We start from the raw sequence: 25,379 nt of genomic DNA on the forward strand, positions 1-25,379 counted from the left end.
TGTGAACATCAAATCATCCCTACTTTCTCCACACCATGCATAATTTTACAAACCTCTATAATTCACTCTGTTTATAAACTTATGTCTGAACAAAGAGAGCTCTGACTCTCAAATGCTTACATCCAGAAAAACTTGTGGGTCTTTTAGGTACCACAGGACTCAAATGCTGCTTTTCTACTGCAGATCAACATGGCTACCCAACTAAAATGATCCCTTTATAAATATTTTCTTATATTGATTAGAATAGAATTAGAATATTTTAATTTAAATTCTAAATATTCAGCAGCAGCAAAAGTCAACACTGAGTGATTCCACATATGTTGGATAGTGCACTTCCAATCCTCTTTATAGATAATTTGGAACAGATTTTTTTGTGTGCGGAACAAAAAATCCACCTCAAATGATTGATAAAGTGCATTGAAAGTGCATTATCCAACGTGTGCGGAATCAGCCCATAATAGTATTACATTAACATGATGGAATACACCTCCAAACAAAAAAAGATTCTTAAAAGTCTCTAACATTATGTTTGTCAGTTTAGGTTATAGTATCCTGGGAAACAGTAACTTCATTCAGATTGTTCCATGAAGAATGAACTCCAACAGATAATTGTGAAGCTTGGAGTCTATAATAAAGCTAGATGTGAGGAAATCACTTTTTCAAGGCACTTCTAGCAGTAGCTATGCACAGAGATGAGAATAGAATTGCATTGCAGTAAATGGCATAATGATGGTGCAATAAAACCTCTATTATTAAATATAAGCAACCATTTGAGAATATTAGAACAAAAATAATAATTATCAAAAGACTTAGATGATAAATGAAAACATTAATTTGTCTCATCCAAAGGCCATTTCTAATAGTTTAACTATGACATGTAGACTTCTCTGGAAGTACATACCATTGAACCTAGTGGGACGTATTTCCAAGTAAACATGCTTAGGATTGAAAGCCAGTGTAGAGTTAAGAGATTAACATCTAGGAGAACCAGGTTCAAATCCCCACTCTGCCATGGAATCTTTCCGGTTGATCTTTTGCCAGACACACTCTGTCAATCTACCTCACAGGGTGGTTGTGAGGATTAAATGGAGAAGAGGAGAATGTTGTAAGATACCTTGAGTCCCCATTTGGGGGGGGAAAGATGGGGTATAAATAAAGTAAATAAATACAATAAATAAATATCCAACACATACAAAAACAAGTTAAAAATAACTGAATTGCAATATCATAATTCATAAACATTCAAATTGTTGACTAGAAATGTAAACCCCTTAAGTTTCAGGTATGTAGCCATGCGCCTGCCAGTGGAACTCTCTGCATGGTAACATTGGCACCCTGCAGGACTTAATACAGTTCCGCAGGACGTGTAAAACAGAAATGTTCTGCCTGGCTTATGGTTGAGGACAACAATGGGTACTATTATATCTGGCACCATTATCTGTCTTCTTATAGAGGGAACGATACATACTGTTAATGCCACCATTACGCTATTCTAATGGTTCTTATTTTGATTTAGTTAATTTATATTTATACGTTAATTATGTAAACTTAACTATGATGTTAGAATGTATTAGAATGTTGTGCACCATCCTAAGGAGGGTGGTTTAGAAATCCAACAAACTAACAAACAAACAAACAAACAAATGTTGGTCTGCAGTAGAGCAGCAGGATTTGAGTCCAATGATACCTTAGAGACTGTAGCCCCTAGACCCTCACCTTAAAAGGGGGAAATTTTTGGGCCTCCACTTTGTTTCTTACATGGGCTTAGGGCTAGAACATGGAATCTGCATGCTGCTGAACTTAAGGTAGCAACAGTGGATCATTAAGCAACAGTCATGCCAACAACAAACCACAGTGAGTCATTAAGCAATAAGGGAACGCAGACCCACTCCTCCCTAAAGTCTACCTCAGGCTGATTCTCCCCAAGGACTTTGGAGCCTCCTTCCTGAACAATTTGACTCTAATGAACGATCCAGGTATCCAACACAATGAGCAATGGATTGCCCCAGCTAGTTCCTCCCTTTATCTTAGTGACTGTACCAGAACATTTCTGCCTCCTGCTTAATTTTGTTATTCAGCCCTTTAGGACCATGCTTCTCCAAACGTCCTCCAGAAAGCATTTTTAACTTTTATGCAAACCAGAAACACTCACCTTCTCCATATCAGCTCCCTCCCAACTTTAAACTTGGGTGATTCTCCCTCTTCAGGTTTTCTGACAGTCTTAATGCAGGCAGGATCTAGCAGGTGATCAGCTTTATTATAGATCCATCATACTCCCAGAGACAGCCATCTATCAATTCCAGTCTTTTGTTCACTTATCATTGCCCTACCTTATGACCAGCACACTCCAGTTCATATCTGTAACATAAATATTCCTCCCAAATCCCTGATACTTTGCAGCAGTTTTCCCTGTTTGCCCCTGAGTGACTTGGTACAAGCTCCTTGAAGACACATGGCAATCTCTGTTTCTGCAGTCCTTTCTTCTGTTCTCCACATGAGGACTCTACAGGATCTCGACACTCTACAGGACAGTCATTTGCGCTCATTTGCCACCTACCTATCCCCTTTTCTGTAGGCAGGTAGCTGTTAAGGAAAGATTTATGGTTTGCTGTTTTGCAGTCTCTCTCACACACATTTCTTGTAACAGTTGTTTAGTTTGGTTTATGGTATCTCAATATAAACCCTTTTCATGTTAAGAATGCTTATTCCCCCTAGTTATTCTGAGTTCCGGGCTGTATCTAAACCTTGGTATACACAGGTTAAAGATTCCACAATGTTGTTTTAATATCTATTGTACAAATGTTTTTTTCTGGGCCAGCAAAGGGATGCCTTTGCTTGTTACAGGACCTCCATATGTATTGTAGTTCAGGTAACAAGACCAGCAGGATTTTCAGGGTACAAGCTTCTGAGAGTCAAAGCTCCCATCATTAGATGTATGAAGAAGGGAGCTTTGACTCTTAAAAGCTTATACCCTGAAATCTTATTGGTCCCTAAGGTGCCACTGGACTCAAATCCTGCTGTAAGCCCCTTAGTAACTTAAATTGAATACATTATTTAGAAATTAGTACCTCTAATTGCTAAGTGAATAGAAATAAATCAATTAATTGAACAGGCAGTTCATAAAAACATTACTAATGGGATCAATTCTTGCAACTGATTGTATAAATTCTTTGCATCATAAGCTTTGTGGTCCCTTTGAAAGCATAAAGTTTTACATTCAAATACAAAAAGCAGGGAGCAAGGACAGCTATCATTCCATGTTGCCAAGATTCTGAAGACTGTCAGATAAATCACAACAGTTAGAATTAGGTCACAGACTTTTCTTGGTATGTAAAAAAAAAGTGAAAAATATATTGGTCTATCCTTCACCTTTGATCCAATGAATACCTCCAGAAATACAAGCTAGAATGCACCTGTCCTTTAAGACATAAGCTCAAAAATATTCATGTGTACAATTTGAATTGCTTCTATTTTTTAACAGTAGCAGTCACCACATTGTTAAAGACAGCAACAACTTGATCCTTTTGTTCTTATTGTATAAAATGCAGCATTCTTCACATGCTGTTTGACTTTGCATGCAGTTGTTCAGCTAAGAGAAATTTTTTACTATTTCCACCTCTACAGAGTGACCGTGAAGATATGCAGAATATCCAGGATCAGTGAGTGGGGGCATTCATAATAAAAATCAAGAGCCATAAAAATCATGAAAATGTTTCTGGGTCTTACTTCTGACTCTCCAGAACAGAAATGCTAGCCCTGGGGGGGGGGGAATCATTTTTTTAAAAAAAATTCTGGCATTTATCAGCAATGTAGCATGAGCTTGCATTTCATGTTGAATCTGTACTGATTTCCTGAATAATTTCTCCCTTCCAATCAGATAGCTGCAAGGGAGGAGCAAAGAGTACTCCCAACCAGCTGTCATTCTTTTTCTCCCCTTCCCTGATGCCCAGTCAAAGGGACCCAGTCGGAGAACCCAGCTACATGCTCAGCCAAGACTTTATTAATCCCCTGAAATCTGCAGCAACTGTGGCAGCAGGAGTAATGGGGCAAGGGTTCAGTAACTCTTTTAAAAGTCCTCAGGCATTTCCAAGCAGATGATTGAGAGACACAGCCTAGCTTAATTGGGTATAGTTAGAGACTTTCATATCAGCCTCCTTCTCAATTGAAATTTGGGTGATTCTCCAGAATTAGGTTTGTTTTTTTAAAAAAAATTATTGGTGAGTACATAAAATATTCAATACACAAATTGCCCATCTTATCTAAATTATAACAGCCCCCCCTTTCCCCCCCTTATTGACTTCCAACAGCTTTCCAACCCCTAACCCATCTTATTACTCAAATTACTCTTAACTATAATTTTTCTAAATCTTATATATATTGTATCACTTATTCTAAGCATATTCAAATTCTTCTATATCTCCAATTTTCTAAAATATCGATCTACATTTCACTGTTTAAACTATCTATTTTTAATACAATCTCCTTATTACTACTATTAGCTTAGATTAATTAATAGCTAAGTTTCCCCATTAATGGTAAAGTTACTTCTCTCTCCCCTTTATAAAATCACATATTAATAATTCTCAAACTGCCACAGTCCTCCTTTCACATCCCATTTTTTTCCTAGGTATTGTTTCAATTTCCCCCAATCTGCAATATATTCTCCTGGATCAAGATCTTTAAGTTTCCTTGTCATTTTGTCCATTTCAGCCATGTACAGCAATTTGTATATCCAGTCTTCTATAGTTGGTGTCTCTTGCACTTTCCATTTCTGCGCGTAGAAAAGTCTTGCTGCTGTAATCATGTAAAATAACAATGTTCTGTACTGCATTGGAACATCTTCCATTCCCAAGTTCAGTAGCAACAATTCTGGGTTCTTATTTATTTGGGTTTGCAAAACCTCATTAATTATTTCTATTATATCTCCCCAGTATTGCTTAGCTACCTCACAAGTCCACCACATATGGTACAATGATCCTTCATGCTTTTTGCATTTCCAGAATTTATCTGACATATTTGTATTTCCAAGCGCAATCTTCTTAGGCGTTAAATACCACCTATACATCATTTTATATACATTCTCTTTAATACTGGTACAAGTTGAAATCTTCAAAGTATTTTTCCACAAATGTTCCCATGATTCCATTGTTATTTCTTTATGAAAGTTTATTGCCCATTTCACCATCTGGATTTTAACTGTCTCGTCTTGCGTATACCATTTTAAAAGTATTTTATATATTTTTGAAATATCTTTTTTACCTTCTTGTAAGATCACTTCTTCTAACTCCAAGTTTTTTAGTCTTATTCCTCCCTTTAAACAATCCGAGTTATAAAGGTCCCTGATTTGCCTATATTGAAACCATCCATAGTGAAGAGATAACTCTTCTTGTGTCTTTACTTTTAGTATTCTATGTTCTATCGACATTATCTCTTTATAAATTAAACATTGTTGTTTATTATAAACAGTTCTCGGGTCTATTACTTCATATGGTACCACCCATGAAGGGATACCACTTTCCATATAATTATTATATTTCTTCCAGATTGTGAAAAGGCTTCTTCTAATATAGTGGTGCAGAAACATAGAGTCCGCTTTAAATTTATCATACCACAAATAGGCATGCCATCCAAACAGTTTTTTGTGTCCCTCCAAAGCCAGCAGTTTACGATCTTTTAGCGTTATCCAATCTTTTAACCATGTCAGACAAATTGCTTCATAATATAATCCTATAATTGGCAGTTGCAGCCCCCCTCTTTCTTTCGAGTCCTGTAATACTTTCATTTTCACTCGGGGTTTCCTGCCTGCCCACAAAAAGTCTGAAATTTTTCTTTGCCATTTGTCAAATTGTTTGAAGTCTCGGATAATTGGAATAGTTTGCAGCAAAAACATCACGCGTGGTAACTAGGGGTGTGCAGTTTGGGAATCGATTCGGGGAATCCCGAATCGATTGGGGGAATCCCGAATCGATTCAGGAATCCCGAATCGGCATGCCCCGAATTGATTCGGGGCGATTTGGGGCGATTCGGGAAAGCTTTTTCAATGGGAAAAAGCCTCCCCAGGCTTCTCTGAAGTCTGGGGGAGGCATTTTCCCACCGAATCAAGCCAAAATTGGTGAAAGACTTCCTCTAACTCCCCCCTAACAACCCCCCAAGTTTCAGACAGATTGGACAATGGGGAGCCATGTTATGGCCCCCCAAATCAGGTCCCCCTATCCTCGCCTATAAAAGGGCATAGCTTTAGGTTGCTGCTGCTAATCTCCTATTTTGTGCTTGCTGCTGCTGATCTCCATTATTTCCTATGGGGAAAAAATGAAGAGGCAGGCTTCCTTTGCCAGGGGTGGCATTTTGCTGCAAGATGCCCCCCAACCCTCAGGAGCCCTTCTCCCACCTTTCCTCCCACCCCCCACCAAGGCTCAGCCTGCTCCCACTTGGGGGGCATTTCATGGCCTCCCCAATTAGGTGCTCTCAGTCCCCAAAGTCCACCCCCTACAGCCCCACACAAACCCAATTCCCCCCCAGCTGCCACACACAGACCCAAATCCCCACATTAGCCCCTCACAGACCTAAATCCACCCCCAGCAGCCCTACACCCATAACCCCAGGAACAGGCTGGCCAGCCCCCCCTTTGTTCCCCATGCTGGGAACTTCTAAACTCTCTTTCCCAGGGCAATTCCGCACAGCCCAGGGGTGCCACAATGGTGGGCACACTTCTGAGTGCCAACTTGTCCCTGGGGAAGAGCACCTGACCTGACACACAGACAACCACCCCCTGACACCCCCACCACCTACAGAGATGGCTGGCCAGCCTCCCCATTGTTCCCTATGATGGGATCCAACTGCACAACAAAGAATAAAACACGAACAACACAAAATACAGTTTTTAAAAAATTATTTTCTCCCTTTCAAAGTACAAGTAGGCAAAGCATTATGACACATTACACCAGCAATCCCTCACACAGAGAAATAACACAACTCTCACTTAACATCAGAGAATCACAAAAACACAATTCCTGTCAAAAACACTTTATATCTTTAACTGCTTTAGGTTACACAGTAGGAGGGCATAACAGGGCATGATAGCAGTGTACTACACAAAATAATACAACCCACTTTACCATTTTTGACAGCAATTGTGTTTGGGTGATTCTCTGAAGTGAAGTGAGTTGTTATTTTTGTGAAGTACAGTGCTTTCATGCCCTGTTGTGCCTTCCTACTGTGTAACCTAAAGCCGTTAAAGAAATAAAGTGCTTTTGACAGCAATTTTTGGGGTGATTCTTTAATGTGAAGTGAGTTGTGTTATTTTTGTGTAAGATACTGCTGCCATGCCCTTTGGTGTGCCCCCCTGCTGTGTAACCTAAAGCTGTTCAAGAAATAAAGTGTTTTTGAGAGGAATTGTTTTTCTGATTCTCCGATGTTAATTGAGTTGTGTTATTTTTGTGAGGTGGAATGCTGGAATGCCCTTTGGTGTGCCCCCCCTGCTGTGTAACCTAAAGTTGTTCAAGAAATAAAGTGTCTTTGACAGGAATTGTGTTTTTGTGATTCTCTGATGTTAAGTGAGTTGTGTTAATTTTTCTGTGTGGGGGACTGCTGGTGTAATGTGTCATAATGCTTTGCCTACTTGTACTTTGAAAGGGAGAAAATAATTTTTTAAAAACTTTATTTTATGTTGTTCGTGTTTTATTCTTTGTTGTGCAGTTGGTTCCCATCATAGGGAACAATGGGGCAGGCTGGCCAGCCTTCTCTGTTGGTGGTGGGGGTGTCAGGGGGTGGTTGTCTGTGTGTCAGGTGCTCTTCCCCAGGGACAAGTTGGCACTCAGAAGTGTGCCCACCATTGTGGCACCCCGGGGCTGTGCGGAATTGCCCTGGGAAAGAGAGTTTGGAAGTTCCCAGCATAGGGAACAAAGGGGGAGGGCTGGTCAGCCTGTTCCTGGGGTTATGGGTGTGGGGAGCTGGGGGTGGATTTGGGTCAGTGAGCGGCTAATGTGGGGATTTGGGTCTCTGTATGGCAGCTGGGGGGGAATTGCATTTGTGTGGGGCAGTGGGGGGTGGGCTTTGGGGGCTGAGAGCACCTACTTGGGGAGGCCATGAGATGCCCCCCCAAGTGGGAGCAGGCTGAGCCTTGGTGGGGGGTGGGAGGAAAGGTGGGAGAAGGGCCCCTGAGGGTAGGGGGGCATTTTGCATGCAAAATGCCACCCCTGTCAAGACAAGCCTCCCCCAGCTGTTAGTGGTAGAGAACAGAGCACCTACTTGGGGAGGCCATGAAATGCCCCCCCCCCAAGTGGGAGCAGGCTGAGCCTTGGTGGAGGGTGGGAGGAAAGGTGGGAGAAGGGCCCCTGAGGGTTGGGGGGCATTTTGCATGCAAAATGCCACCCCTGGCAAAGGAAGCCTGCCTCTTCATTTTTTCCCCATAGGAAAAAATGAATGAAGATCAGCAGCAGCAACCTAAAGCTATGCCCTTTTTTTAGGCGAGGATAGGGGGACCTGGTTTGGAGGTCCATAACATGGCCCCCCCAAAGTCCAATCAGTCTGAAACTTTGGGGGTTGTTAGATGGGAGTTAGAGGAAGGCCCCCACCAATTTTGGCTTGATTCAGTGGGAAAATGCCTCCCCCAGGCTTCCCATTGAAAAAGCTTTCCCGAATCATCCCGAATCATCCCGAATCGCCATTCCCGAATCGGCTTGGCGATTCGGGATTTGGCTATTCCCGAATCGGCTTCTCGATTCGGGTATACCCGAATCGAGAAAGCCAAATCGAGGTGCCTTTGCACACCCCTAGTGGTAACACATTCATCTTCACTGTTGCTATTCTTCCCAACCATGACAAATTTAATCTATTCCATTTTATCAAGTTTCTTTCTATTTGTTGCCACAATTTCTTATAGTTATTTTTAAATAAATCTATATTTTTTGCAGTCATCTCAATTCCTAAATATTTCACTTTATTAGTTACCTCACAGTCCGTTATATCCATTAATTCTTGCTGTTTTTGCTTCGTCATATTCTTACACAATATTTTTGACTTCTTTTTATTCACATAAAATCCCGCCAAATCACCACATTCCTTTATTTTATCCATTATTTTTGGCATGTTGTCTATTGGATCTTCCACTATCAACATTACGTCATCCGCAAATGCCCTGACTTTGTAGGAAAATTCCTTTATTTTTATGCCACGAATTGTGTCGTCCTCTCGGATTTGAACCAACAAAATTTTCAAGATCAAAATAAACAACAATGGAGACAATGGGCACCCTTGTCTTGTACCTTTACTTATTTTCAATTTTTTAGTCAAATCATCATTAACTACAATCGCTGCACACTGGTCTTTGTAAATTCCCTTAACTGCTTGTATGAACTTTTCTCCCATTTGCAGCTTTTCCATAGTGGCAAACATAAAATCCCAGTTCAAATTATCAAACGCTTTTTCCGCATCCACAAAAAAGAAACCAACTTCCCTATCACAGTGCTTATCATAATATTCAATAGCGTTCATTACTGTCCTTAAATTGTCCTTGATTTGTCTGTTAGGTAGGAATCCAGCTTGTTCTTCTGAAATAAATTCCTACATCCATCCCTTTAACCTTTCCACCATAATTTTTGCAAATATTTTATAGTCATTATTCAGCAGCGAAATTGGCCGATAGTTCTTAACGTTGGTCAAATCCTGTCCATATTTCGGGATCAATGATATATTAGCTTCATTCCATGAGTCAGGAATCTTTTGGCCTTGTAATATTCCATTAATTACTTGCTTAGAAACGGTGTCAGTTCATTAGCCATCATTCTGTAAAACTTTGCTGTTATTCCATCTGGTCCCGGTGCTTTCCCTAACTTTGTTGATTGTATAGCTTCTTTTATTTCTTCCTCTGTCACTTCCCTATTTAACTTCTCTTTCCATTCCTCAGAAATTACTGGAAGCTTTACTTTCTCCAAATATTCCGCTATTGAATCTCTATTCACCTCTTTTTTTTGGTACAGCTTTGCATAAAATTTAAAAAAGGCTCTACTAATGGCTGATTGATCTGTCAATGTTTTATCCTCCTCTCGAATCTTAGTTATGGTTTTCTTCTCCTTTTTTTTTTAATTGCCACGCTAAATATTTCCCAGGCTTATTTGCACCTTCAAACGACTTCTGTTTCACTTTTTAAAAATTCCACTCCAATTCTCTATTGTTCATTGCCGTCAATTGTTCCTGCAGGATTTTCATATCCTGAAATAATTTCTCTTTTCCTGGTCTTTTTTTAAGTTGTATCTCTTTGGCTTTATTTTTTTCCATAATTTCAAGTCTCTTTTCTTCCCTTTTCCTCCTAGCTCTTGTGTTCAGATCCATTAGCGTTCCTCTAATAACAGTTTTATATGTGTCCCATTCCTTGTTAGTTGGTACATCCTTATTCAAGTTGCACTGTATAAAAAATTTGGTCTCTCTTCGTAACAACACAATATTTTCTTCCGTTTACAGCAAGTCTTCATTTATCCTCCATCCTCTTATTTTTTGTATTTTTCCCAAATCTCCAGATAATTGGATTATGATCTGAGCCTACCTTGGGCATTATTTCCACATCCCTAGTCCATACCACCAGATCTTTAGAGGCCCAGATCATGTCAATTCTTGATAATGTAAAATGTCTTGCAGAGTAGAATGTGTATTGTCTATTTTCCGGATTTTGTCTCCGCCACACATCTTCCAGACTTTCTTGTTCCTTAATCGCAAAACACGATTTCGGTAGAAGTCCTCTCTTTTTTTGTGCACATTTAGATTTCTTGTCTTCTTCCAAGTTTGTAACTCCATTGAAGTCACCTGCCAGAATTATTTGATCATAAGTCAGTTCATCTAGTTGTTCCTGTAAGTCCTTGAAAAAAATTTCTTTTGCCCCATTAGGCGCATAAATTCCAATCACCAAAATCTTCTTAGAATTCCAAATTATTTCCACTGCAATATATCTAGCTTCTGTATCACTTAGAACCAGTTTTGGCTGTAGCTCCTCCTTTATATATAATACAACTCCTCTCTTTTTCTTTTTGGAGGCTGCTACAAATTCATTTCCAAGTTTTGCAAGTTTCAGATATTTCACATCCTGTTTTTTGATATGTGTTTCTTGCAAACACACTATATTACATTTTTGTTTTAAAAGCCAGTGGAAAATAGTCTTACGTTTAAAAGGTGAATTTAGTCCATTTACATTCCAAGATATGATTTTACACTCCATAATCAAATTTTAGCTCCTTTTGGTAAGTCTTTTTCATTGTCCCTGATAAACATTTCCATCTCCTGGCCAGATCTGATGGTTCTCCTTACACCACCAAATTCGAAAGCCAGTCCTTCAGGTATTTCCCATCTATATCTGATTTTCATGTCTTTTAACATCTGGACCAGCTCTCTATACTTCTTTCTCTCCGACAACACCGATCTGGGCAGTTCCTTCATGATTCTCACCTCTTTCCCATCAACCTCTAATGGGTCCTGAAATTGTTTACTCACAATTGACTCTCTTGTCTTTCTAGTTGTGAATTGCACAATCATATCTCTTGGTAACTTCCTTTGAGCTGCAAATTTTGAGTTAATTCTTTATGCCACATCCAGAAGCGCTGCAATCTCCTCTTCTTCTTTTCCCAGGTATGCCACCAAAATTTCTGTAATCTGCTCTTGGGCTGTTTTTTCCAAAACTTCCGGGATTCCATGAAATCTAACTTGTCTTTCCATTTGTTTACATTCAGCTACGGCCATTCTTCCCTTCACACCTCTCAGCTCCATTCTCTGCACATCTGCCAGAGTATCGGCCGCCTTTTCTACTGCGTTGACTCTCTGCTCTGTAATATGCATTTCTTTTTGAACTTGATCCATATTCTTAACTAGTTCAGCCATCTCCAATTTAAGTGCCTCTTCAAAGTCTTTCAAATTTTTCGCCATCTCTTGCATCATATCTTTAAGCTCTTTGTTCCCTTCTGAAACTTTTTTGTCTAAGTTTTCCAGCGCCATTTGCCACTCCTTCTTCGACATCGTGGGGCTAGCTCTGCTTCGCTCCCACAAGTCTGCTCTTTTCCTTAACTCCGTGGCGTGATTTTATTATATTCTTTTGTTTTTAAAAGTCAAAGTTTAGGTTATTTTTATAAAAACTGATATTTGCGAAGTCCAAAATGTCGGGCATCTTTTTTCTATGGTTTTGTATTGAGGCAACCGCCCTTACCCTTGTTTAAGATGGCCTACTTCCATTTTCCTTGAAGCCGCAGCTTTGCCCTCTTCGAAAATGGCGATATTCCACTTCCGCTGCTTACGAACTGCTCTCGCCAAGCTCTTTATGATTCTGACACACTTCCTGTTCCTCTCCATTTCACAGCAGTTCTCGCGATATTAAAACTCTCTCTAGCCGCAGGTATGTAAACAATAAACGTTTTTCCACTCTAACTTTTCTTTGCAATGTCACTTTTTAATAATTTCTTTGCCGGAGTTTGCTCAGTTATATATCAAGTCTTTTGCAGTTTTCTAGTTCTCTTTATCACTTTATTCCTTTTTATAATCAGTCCCGTAATGAGAGATAGCAATCTTTACCTTCTTTGATGTTTCTCTTGGGTTGTAATCGCTGCTTCGATTATCCAATCGATTCAGGTTCCCTTCTTGGTTTGCTGAGGCTTGGGCATGTAGGTCTTATGCCAAAATTTGACTCCAAAGTTGCTGCAGAGATCTTGGCAACCTCTCTTCGGGTGGGACCTCAAGGGTGGATGGGGGCTCGTTACATAGAACCCCCCTCACACCCGAGATCAACGCGCCCTCAAGGTATTAAGCATACTTGCCTGTTCTCCACCTGAGAACAGGGGGCTACGGGCAGTTTGCGCCCCTCCAGCCCTACAAACAGCGACTCGGACAGCTCAGCTCCCTGAGCTGCGTTAGACCTTCATGGATCCCAAACTAGAAGTCCTCCAGAATTAGGTTTTCTGATAGCCTTAATGCAGGGCAGGTATTCAGTGATATCATAAACCCATCATCTTCTCAGACAGCCATCCGTCATTCCCAATTATTTATTCACTTATCACTGTCTCACTTTATGACCAACACATTCCAGTTCTTGAACATCTGTACTAGTTGAACTATCCTGAACATTGTCCTGCCTGACAGTTAATTTTAAATTACCCAATATAATTCAAATATTTTGGCTCCAACCGAGTCCTGAGAAAGGAGCACCCAGATCTTGGCATCGCCAGCATTTTTAGAATTTAAATGTAGCCCTCAAGCCTCCAATACATGGCAGCAGTTTTTCCTGATTGTCCATCTAGTGCCCCTGTGTGACTTGGCAGAGGCCATTTGGAGACATGAGCTGCTCTCTGTCTCTACACCCCACTCAGTTGCTCGCAGGAACAGGATGCTACAGAATTTCCACATTCTACAGAACAGGTCATATGCTCTCATTCTCCCATCCTTTGTTTATTGATTATTGTTTTGATGTAATTAAGTTTAGCATTTTTACTTTGTGTGTGTGTGTGTGAGAGAGAGAGTGAGTGCATGCTTCCAGGCATGTTTGAATACTTATTGTCTCTCAATATTCCCTGTTCTGTTTCTGGGAATCGCCCCACTTTGATATGAGGTGATGGCCTCATGAGATCTTGGAATACATAGGCATGATCTTATAATTGGTACAATTACATGTGTCTGTACTTGACATGCTAAGAAGTAAGATACTCCAGTAGTCAAGGGGCAGACATGTGTAGGCTATTTGGGTAACAGTCCCTCTCTTTCCCCCTTCATTCCTCCTCATAGACTGAAGAGAGTTTTTTTTTTCTTGTGAAAGTAGAAAATCCTTGGCTTATTCAGGGGCCCAGAGAATTCTATCCCTTTGTCCAGTTTGCTTGGAAGTAGCTTGGGCTTCTTTAAAAAACAGGCAGAAGACACTCCACAGCAATTTTCATGATATTTAGTTGAAAAATGACTTCCCCTCTGAAATCCCCCATAAGGAATATGGAAAGTGCAACAATGGTTGTGGAGGAGGTCTTACTCAGGGACTCATAGAATATGAACACTTTACCCAGTTTCCTTGATGTTTGAGTGTTCTTTGAAGGACAGGTAGAAAATACTCCGCTGTAATTTTGGTGACATTTGGATGAAAACCAACAACTTCAGCCCCCCTGTAAATTCCCTATAGGGAATGATGGAAGTGCAATAATGGCTGGGAAGGGGGTCTGCTGTGGAAGCCTTCTCCAGTTTCTGAAAGGAAACAAACTACATGCAACAAGAAGAAAGGAAGACAAATGCAGAACCTTCAGAGGAAAGGTAATTTTTATGTTAGTCTCTGTAAGAATAGGAAAATGAAATGAAGGCAGATAGTTGAATTTTTTTAAATGATGGTGGCCAGCTGGAGCTCTCCAGGTGGCTGCTGCTTGACAACCATTTTAGTAATTGGCTGAGAAAACTTAGAGCTAAACTATAAGAGACGAATTACATGAGGATGCTCACATAAAGGAAGTCACAATGTTAGCTGGGAAGCTGAGTTTTAAAAGAGATCAGAAGGTTCTGTCAATTTCCCCTCTCTACAGAGCAGCAAAGATTGCTCCTCAGAGGGTTTGCTTATTCCCTCTTCACCTCCTGGAAGGGGAGGTGAAACTGACAGAGCCTTTGGGAGACAAAGAGGGGAAATGGACAAAGCCTTCCAATCTCTTCTAAAACTCAGCTTCCTGGCTAACATTGCAACTCCTTTCATGTGTGCATCTTCATGTAATTCATCTCTTGTAATTTAGCTGTAAGTGTGGATGTGTAGAGAAGGATCCTTGGCCAGACAGGACTGGTTTCAGCTCTGCCTTTTATAGGGAACAACCAATGAGAGCTGGCAGAAGCTGTGGATAATGACAGTTGAAATTCTGTTGAAAGCTCAGTTAAGACAGTTACTGATGGAGAAGATTTTTGGAGCAGCTGGTGATTAGCAGCAGAGATACAGCTGGCTGTTGATACCTATTCTGATATATTATAACCATTCCTTGTTTAACCACAGTACATACATGTGTTTTAAAATCATTCATTCCAGTGTTCTATCCTGTAAATAAAAGTTATACCTGTTTCTGTTTTAACCTTGCCTGGCTTGAAGTTGTTGGCTGAGGGAGCTAAAACACACACATGCAAACCTCAAATACTCTGGTCATAACAAATGGCTCAAATTTCATTAAAGCTGACAAGTTATACAGGGAAAATAAAAACTAAATTCCCTTTTCCCAATAGCTCTGGACAGTAGCTGGGTGAGAAGAACTAAATATAGTGAGCTAGCTGCCTGTCTGTTGTGGAGCCTCTGGAAAAAGGAGGGAGAGAGAGAGAGAGAGGGAGAGAGGGAGAGAGAGAGAGAACCCATATATGATTTGGGTCAGGGCCCTCTGCCTGAAAAATAGATGTTAGATAGGTGGTGTGTTGTGACTGCTCTTCAGTGTTTGGGAAGCACCCCCCCCCCCAACCTGTGAAGAGATGTTTATGGTGGGTGGCAGTGTGTAAAGGGATCACAGACCTACTTTGGGGGTAAAATTACCCCTCCTTTTGTTCAGTTTGCTTAGAACTTAGGGCTTCTTTAGATTAGATGGAGGACTGTGTATTCTATGTGATTTTGGTGCCATTATGTGCAGAAACAGAAAGAAGTGCAATAGAGAAGATGAATATTAGTCCATAGTTATAGTTGGCTGTCCTTTTTTCCTGTAGTTCTGACTGTACAAGGCATTAGGATCTGAAGGAACCCCAAAGCATAGTCCAGGGTTGGGGTAGGTGGGATAATGTTATTTATGTTTTTTTAAAGTGTATATGAAAGAATCATCATTTTTCAAAAAAGTTACAAACCTCATAGATCCCTCAATGGAGTATAGATCTACTAAGCATGATGACTTAAGGCCTTGAATGCTATTTTTAGGAAACAACATCAGTGGAAAACCTTGATCTGTTTGTTGACCGTTCAGGGCAGCTGGTTGGCCACTGTGTGAAATAGGATACTAGACTCATCCTGCCAGGCACATCTTGTTTTCTTCTGTTCGTATTTCTAACAAAAGCTGAGTAATGATGTTCAAAAAGAAAGCATGGGAGATATGAATAGTAAGCTATGTATATATTCATCCCAATATATCTTTATGAAAGAATAAATATGGATTATTTTAGTGTGACAAAGCCCACAATTGAAGTTCTTTTCTTTCTGAGATGTAAAACTGAAGGACAAAAATTATCCTAATTGCAGAAAACATTACCATATTATATTAAGATCTTTATCTTTGGAAAATCTCCCCCCACACACACACACACACTACCTCATACTTTTTGTACTATAAAACAGTCCTAGGAGAAATCCAGAAGGAGAATGGATTACATTTTAGCACATTTGATAATTAATTTCAGATTATTAAATCATTTTATATTAATAATTATTTTCTAGCATCTAGACCTTGGGGCATTTCTGTCATTTAAGAGTCCTTTGCAGATGTTTAAGGATCCTGCTTCTCACCTTAGTTTCTACCCTCTGCTACCCCTTAATTATTATGATTTATGTTTTCATCAATGAAGTAAGTTTCTTAACGCCTCAGTGCCTAACAGAGAAGGGGAAACAGTGTTTTGCTGAGAAAACTTGGCTGCACAAAATATCATTGATTGCATAGAAATTCTTCAGCAGAAGCCATGAAAGCAAACTCTTTAGGCTTGAAAGACTCTCTGTTAAAGCTATTGTGACCTCATCTGTCACAGCTATATCTCTGTGGCACAAAAATTTCCATCTACATCAGAAATCCATTAGCCAGTAATCCTTAATGGGAAAACTAACATAATGGATGGGTGAGCTTTGGCATTGCAGTGAATAATTCTTTTTTTAAAAAAATGTATACGCTCATTTGCAAGTCAGACTTTGATAAGGCTACTTTAAATAATAAACTAGCCTAAATTTAAACCAGATTTACACAAACTCTTGATAAATGTTTAGATTAAAGAGCATCTTTATTAGACAACAAGAGAACAATGCAACTGAGGGCAAGATAATAACTTCAAATTCATTTCCCCAGGTAAAGAATAGTCATATGAAACTCATGTACTATCCCTCACAGTTCATCTGATGAGGGAGGAGGGCATATTTACTTTTTCAGAACACAAGCAGACTTGTAGAAAGCTGAGGTTATCAGTTTACTGCTACTGCCAGTTTGGTACAGTGGTTAAGAGCACGGGACTCCTCCATTTGAAGCCAGCTGGGTGACCTTGGGTCAGTCACAGCTTCTAGGAGTTATCTGAGCCTCACCCACCTAACAAGGTGTTTTGTTGTGGAGATAATAATAGCATACTACGTAAACCTCTCTGAGTGGCCATTAAGTTGTCCTGAAGGGTAGTATATAAATCAAATGTTGTTATTATCTGGGGGGGGGGGTTATTCAGAAGAAGGCAGCAGTTTACACATTTAATATCTGCATCGTATATAACTAGCATGAATATGCACATGAATATATGAGGCTGGCTTGCATTGAGTCCGACCATTGGTTCACTAATATTGCTTTAGATGCCTGATTCTAGCCAATTCAGTGGAATTTGATATTGCCACCCTAGTCGGAATAAAGAGACAGACACCAAGCTGGATCTAAGGGCCACTTTATTAACTTTATACAATTAAAACAAGCCAAACAGTGGCAAGGACCTAAAGCGGTACAGGTCAAGCCACGGGGTCCCCCATAGACTACCGCCTTGACCTGTCTGGGTGAGCTCCAAAGCCCCGGGTAGGACCCATCCAATGGTTGGGGTGGACCCAGCCGGCCAGGCAATTTGGTCACCCCCCTTTAAGCTCCTGAACACCTCAGCGGTATAGCAGTGAGGGAAGGACTTGCAGGCTGGGGGTCCCGAAGGCAGCCTGCCTCTGCATCTGGCAGCCATCAAAGCAGTACCAGCCTTTTAGGTAGGCCCCACTTCCCAACAATAGGGAAGTGCCAAGGGTGCTCAACGGCCCGCACCCTACTCCAACTCAAACCAGCCAGGACACTGCTAACAGGCACCACCCTTAGCCAATCACCTCAATCCCCAGAAATTGGTGCAAGGTAGGCAAAAAAACCCTCCTTCCGAAGCCAATTTGGAAAGAGAGGAAAAAGTTCCTACCTGGCTCTGGAAACAACAGCCAGCTACTCCTACACCAATACTGGGAGAGGAGGGTGGACCGAGTGACTCGCTGCAATGAGGCTGGAAGGGCAGCGCGGCTGCCAAAGGCACTTGCTTCGCCCTCCCAGCCACCCCTTATTTGGCAGTGTGGGGGTGGTGCTGTCTTCCTCCTCTGGTGCAGCAATAAACGGCCCCTGGCCCAGAAGCTTTGCTGCGTGCCAGGAAAGGGCTGCATTACTGAACTGATAAGGGAATACTGAATCAGATTCGGTATTCCTGAATTCAAGTTTACTGAATTGAATTCATTTTAAATCGGTAAACTTTGGTAACAGCCGCTGGGCTGTTGCTTTGCTGTTCCTTTGCTAAGGAACAGCAAAGAAACAGTGCTTCCTATGTGTCGTCTGCTCACAATACACTGAGCAGGAATGTGGTGTCCTCCCTTTACAGGGCTGCCAAGGAGCACATGAAGACACAGTGGTGCCTGCTGGGAAAACTGTGAACTTCACATTGGATATTTGGACTTGCTCTCAGCACAACATACATAGCTCTTGCTTACTGAGCACTGGTAGCAACCTGATGACCTTCGAGGGGAATGACCAGCATCAGGCAGGGCAAGATCAGAGATTGCTGTACTCCACGCTGAGGTTCTCAACATCATGCACATGGCAGAAAACATCACTGTCACCATCAAGAGAGAACTAGTGGACTGGGTGGGTCAGGCAGCTGTAACCATGGGATAAATGGTGACTGATGGCAGCACAAACATAAAGGCAGCAGCAGCATAAGTGGACCTCAAGTGTTTGGCACCCAACTTCCCTTGAGGTGAAGATCACGCTTGATATGGGTTCCTCTGAGGAGCCTGCAGCAGACCCCACAACTCATGAGTTCCAATGTCTCCTCTAGAAATGCCGGCACCTCACGTGTCACTTCTTGCACAGCTTGAAAACAGCTCACCAATTGGACCAGAAGCAGGCCGGGGCAGGTGTGCCAGAACATCACCTGATCTCTGATGTTGTCACTCACTGGAACTCCACCCATGCTATGCTTGAGCATTTGGTGGAGCAGCAGGCCATCCTCATGTTGTGGCTCTCAGAGAACAACACTTGGAGAGGGGAGGGCGAGTTCATCCCTGAGGAGTGGCTCACCATCTCTCAGAGAGTGGAGGTCCTTAGGCCCTTCAAGGAATTCACTGTCGTAGTCTCGTCTGACATGGCGAGCCTTGGTATGGTCACTCCTCTAGTGTGTACTCTTCAGAGCATTATGGCTTCCTTCCTGGACCCAGACAGAGGCCATGCAGACTTCATTTCAGGAGTGTGCATACTCCTGAAATGAGAAAACTGCAACAGGGCATCACTCCCAGCTGCAGCCTCTCATTGAGAAGGAAGAGTACATGTTGGCAACCATAGTATCATGGTTGGCAGACCTGGCATCTTTTAGCCTGACTCTTAGAAAAGGGCAGGCTGGAGTGGATGGAATAATAATAATAACTGCACTTATCTACCCCTCTTCTAGACAGATTAATGCCCCACTCAGAGCAGTGAACTAAGTCAAAGGTTATTATAATCTCCTCAATACAGTTGGGGAGCTGGGGCTGAAAGGAGTAGCTTACCCAAGGTCACCTGCAGAGCTCATGGCTGTAGTGAAATCAGGACCAGCAGAGTACTGATTCACAGCTCAACCATTTAATATCTATGCAATACCTGGTGGTTAGTCAATGAAAGCCAGTTTGTAAACCAAAACATTAAAGGGAATTTAAATCACAACCTGAAGCCATAACTAGCTTAAGTTTCTTATAGTCATGGATCATAGGTCTATCAGTGGCTACTAGCCATGGTGACTAAAGGGTATTTCCACATTCAGAGGCAGTGAACCTCTGAATACAGTGCCAGGGGCAACTTCAGGGGAAGGCCTAAGCCTCTATGCCCTGTTTTTGGTCCTCCATAGCAACTAATTGGCCATTGTGTGAGACAGAATGTTGTATTAGATGGACCACTGGTATGATCCAGCAGGGCTATTCTTATATTCTTAAGTGCCTCAGCCAGGCATCTCCTGTGACTGTCTGGAGATCTGGGCTGCTGTTCAGTTCTTTAAAAAGTAGCTCTATTTAAATAAATATTCTGTTACTTTTATAACCCCCTGCTTCAGTGATCTCTGAGTTCTTACTCACAACAACACTTACCTCATGGCAGCCAACTCCAAATCTTTACACTCACGATCATAAGAACATCTAGCAACTGAACGGAAGGTTTACATTTTTTTAAAAAAAATCTAGCTTGAGGAGAGCCTGATGAAGTCTCCCTGTGAGTTTGGCATTTCTGGGTATGAAGGCAGCCGTTGAAGTGCCCCGGGTTCTGACGAATCATGAAACTAACGAATCTTATCATGAAACGGGTCAATTTCATGGAAGTTAATGTTTCGTGGTTCGTAGAATGTGATGAAAAGCAAAACTCTTGTTTTGTTTTTTTCCCGTTTCATGCCTATCCCTATTCTCTGTTAGGGGTGGTCACCAAGAAAGCCCCTGGGCAACACTGTCTAATCCATCAGCTCTCTTATGCATGGGGCTTGTCAGTCAAGGATGCCACCCCCTCAAGTACTGTTCTATTAAATACTTTTCCTTTAACTACACTGTGCCGCTGTTTTGGTCCTGCAGCCCTAGGGCCCTTATGGCCTAATCCAGTAGCTTTTTGACTGTTGCCTGTGCAACCCCATGATTTCTGCCTGCTTGGGTTTATGTTTAATGGTAGGAGATACATTGACAAAGCCCTGCCCATGGGGTGCTCCATAGCCTGTGCCACTTTTGAGACTTTTAGCACATTTTTCAAGTGGGCAGCAAAGAACTACATGGGGTGCCTATACATTACCCCCTATCTGGATTTTGATTGTGGGCTCTCTGGACGGCTCCACCTGCACAGATCGTTTGCACGTGTTCCAGCTCCTGGCACAGGAGTTGGGCATCCCATTTGCCCATGTAATGGGGCAATAGGGAACCAAATGTATGCTAGTATGCATGCTATGTATTATCAATCTATTGTGCATACTATCATGTTCTTACTGCATTGTTCCCTATTTTCATCATTTTATTTTCTGCATAACTTGATATTTTTATTTTATTTACCTTATAGTCCACTTTTCTCACTGAGACTGAAGGCAAATTACGCAGTAGTAAGGATTTCTGTTTAGTCAGGTTTAGACAAGAGGTTACAGATTTTCAGGGTCTTTTCCCCTGCCCATTTTTTTTTGTTGTGAGCAAAGTTCATGAACGACATTATACTTAATGTAATTTCATATCAAGGTTACACTAATGTAGGCCTCTGTTCGTCTCAGGGGAAGAGAGAAAAAGTATCCATTTGCAGCCTGAAACAAGGGGACGGAGTAAAAGCCAGAATGGGCCAGAACAGCCATTAAACAAATAAGCAGAGAAGTTAGCCGTGTTAGTCTGTGGCAGCAAAATCAAAAAGAGTCCAGTAGCACCTTTAAGACTAACCAATTTTATTTTAGCATAAGCTTTCGAGAATCAAGTTCTACCGGAAAGAACAGTATCAACAACAACAACAATAATAATAACATTCAATTTATATACCCTCCTTCAGGACAACTTAATATACACTCAGAGTGGTTTACAAAGTATGCCATTATTATCCCCACATCAAAACACCCTGTGAGGTGGGTGGGGCTGAGAGAGCTCCAGAGAACTGTGACTGACCCAAAGTCACCCAGCTGGCTTCAAGTGGAGGAGTGGGGCTTCAAGTGGAGGAGTGGGGGCTCTCCAGATTAGAGTCTTGCGCTCTTAACCACTACACCAAATTGGCTCTCTTATCACAATGGAATGTGATAAAGATATTGGAGAACATTTTAGAAATGAAATCATGGAAATATCATGCTTTTATAAACCTTTTCCCTGGCAAAATGCTCCCAGAACACCACGGAACAGGCTGGAATGTGCACTAACTAAATGTTAGTACCACGAGAAACAGAGGGAAGCATTAAAGACACAAGAGAACAATATTCTATAAATGGAAACATGGAAATACCAGGATTTTATTCACCCTTTTCCTGCCAAAATACTCCCGGAACACAAGAGAATGGGCCAGAACAGGCACTGACTAAATGCTAGTACCACAAAAAACAGTGGGAAGCATTAAAGACACAGGAGTTCAAGGGACATACTAAAACTAAGGACACTGATTGCCCTTAGACAATACATGATTGCCAATACAGAATGCTAGATTTCCCTAAGGGAATAAAGGAGACCACACTTGCCCATACAGAATAAGTTGCCCATAGACAATACATAATTGACTGTAGAGAATGCATGTTTGCCATAGGGAACAATGGAGACCACGCTTACCCATAGGGAATAATGGAGGTCACGCTTCCCCACAGAGAATAAATTGCCCATAGACAATACATGATTGCCAATAGAAAATGCATGATTGCCCATAGGGAATAATGAAGCCCACACTTGCCCATAGGGGATAATGGAGGGCATGCTTGCCCACGGGAAATACTAGAGAGTTTGTTTGCCCTTAGATAATAATGGAATCCACAATTGCCCATAGGGAATAATGGAAACCATGCTTACCCATAGAGGGAGGGATGTTTGTGTGTTGTCATAGGCTTTGTAGCCACTTTCTTCCTCTAGTGTCTCTGTGATTTTGGTTGGTTTCTTTTGTTTCTCTTTAAAAAGAATGGAGAATGGCCAGGGCACCTAGTATGGGTGATAACAATTTTGGACCCAGCCTTACATCTCAACCTTGTGAGTCTTAAGAGGCCACTGGACTCAAACTTGGTTCTCACATCTGTTGATGAAACCCAACTTTATCTGTTGATGGATAGCTTGCTGGACTGCACTCCTGATAATTTGGCCAAGGCTTTGGAGGCGGTGACTGGATGGTTGAAATAGAGCAGGCTGTAGTTGAATCCTATGAAGATGGAGGTCCTGCACCTGGGCCATGGGCTCTTGGGTTCGGGGATTCAGCTCCAAGCCCTTGATGGGGAGCTGCTTACACCTGTGCGAGTGGTGAGGAGTCTGGCTATGGCCTTGGATGTCTCCCTGTCAATGGAGACCCAGGTCACAGCAGTGGCATAATCTGCATTTTCCCACCATCACATCAGGCAGCTTGTTCCTTACCTTTCAGCCCCTAACCTTGCTGCTGTGATCTGTGCAATGGTCAACTCCAGATTGGACTACTGCAACTCACTCTACACTGGGCTGCCCTTGACCCTACTCCCAAAGTTGCCAATGTGGGTGAAAGTCACAGGAAAGGAAGGAAGAAAGACTGTGATTATAAACTCACTGACACAGAGCCAAGCTACAAGTGATGAATGACACTTGAATGGCAAGTGAACAGACTCACATGTATTCCTCCCTGTTCACTTGCGTTCCACTTGCACTCCACTCAATCAATATCACTTGATCACTCCACTCAATCACTACAAGTGACGAATGACACTTGAACAGCAAGTGAACAGACTCACATGTATTCCTCCCTGTTCGCTTGTGCTCCACTTGTGCTCCACTTGCGCTCCACTCGATCACATAGTTCACTTGCCATTCAAGTGTCATTCGTCACGTGTAGCTTGGCCCACAGAGTAGCTCTCTCGTCTTCTGACCTGGGAGGCACAAGGCATGGAGTAAGCTTTTATTACCATATTGTCCATGTGGTAAGGGACAATGAGGAGAAATCCCAACTGTGAGAACTAAACCAAGTAATTAGCAACAGCAACTTCAAGTTATAGTAGCAAGTCCTTTTAAAACATTGTTTAGGATACAAACGAGAGAGGTGCTGCAAGAAAGTTTCTGTTTCAGTTTCAGTTCCAAGGGTTCCAAAATCATTCTTCTATTACTGGGCTGGTGCCAGCTTGGAACAGATCCCTATTTTTTTTCTTTTTTCATTTAAGTCGGTTGCATGAGACTGTGTATTTTCATCTTTTCTTTTTTTCCTTGTTCAGACTGAATGCTTGAACAGGAAATACATAATCTTATTAGTTGTTTATTGAACATCCTTATAAGATGATATTGATAGCCCCATACTGTCATGTTCTGCCAAGGGCGCTGTCCTGTGAGATGCCATCCTGCCTGACTTCAGCCTTAAAGGACCTTCAGGGAATATGCGGGAGCCCGCTCTCTGGAAGGAGGAGGGGTATACCCCACCCTCACACCCTCTCAGTCCACTCGCAGGTCCCTTCAACCTGACCTTGTCCTGGCTGCCTTCCATGACAGCTGTCCCCATCCATCTGTTGGTCTTACTCTTCCTCCTCCTCATCTTCTTTCCTCCACCTCCTCTCCGCTGCTCTCTCGTTCTCGTTCTCGTTCTCGTTCTCGTTCTCGTTCTCGTTCTCGTTCTCGTTCTCGCTCTCGCTCTCGCTCTCGCTCTCGCTCTCGCTCTCATTCTCGTTCTCGTTCTCGTTCTCGTTCTCGTTCTTGTTCTCGTTCTCGTTCTCGTTCTCGTTCTCGTTCTCGTTCTCGTTCTCGTTCTCGTTCTCGTTCTCGTTCTCGTTCTCGTTCTCGTTCTCGTTCTCCACCACACTCCTGCACAACAAACAACCCACCCTGCCCTGTGGGTGGACTTCTCTTATAGCCTGTCCCTCATTCCGGGCTCCACCTGCCAGCCACACCCCTCATTTGCCCTCTAGCCTTGGCCTTGGTTGCCTCAAGCAGGTGCACCTGGGGTAGCTAGTCTGGCTGCTTTGGGCAGCTACAGCTGTGCTTTCTTGGCTGGCTGCCAAGCCTTCTCTGTTCCGAGCTTCAGGCTCCTGGGCAGCTGCAGCTTGCTGCCAAGCTCTCTCTACTAAGGGCTTCAGGCAACCTCACCTGTGGCTTCTTTGCTTTCAGCCCCACCTGATTCTGGCTGATTTCTTCTAGCCTGCCTGCAGGCTTGAGCATGGCCCTGTGCTGCCCTTCCTCTACTGCAGGTAAGGTTGCTGGCTGTCTTGCTGCTATCTGGCTGTCCCTGCTTCCTGGGTTTTCTTCCTCTGGTCTGATCCCCTCCTGGCTGCCCCCACTCTCCCTGCCTGGGCTCTTAGCCTCCCACTGGAGGTTGGGGCTAGCTGGCTTCCACCTGCCCTGTCTAACCCTCTGAGGCTTGGGATCTTCTTTCTCTCCCTCTGGTGCTGGTGGGCTCTGGCCCTGGGTATCTGTTGGCGTGGCTGGGAACCTGTCTCCTGGCTGCCTCCCATCCCCTCCTCCCAGCAAGTCTGGGGGCTGAACTTTAGACCTTGGGCACATACTAGTTTGTTGCTTGTAGGAGTGAAGTGGGAGCATGACAACCTCTAAATGGCAATGCTAGTACAGAATGCTAGATATGGGG

The sequence above is a fragment of the Eublepharis macularius genome, chromosome 3 (genome assembly GCF_028583425.1).
Source record: "Eublepharis macularius isolate TG4126 chromosome 3, MPM_Emac_v1.0, whole genome shotgun sequence".
Taxonomy (NCBI): Eukaryota; Metazoa; Chordata; class Lepidosauria; order Squamata; family Eublepharidae; genus Eublepharis; species Eublepharis macularius.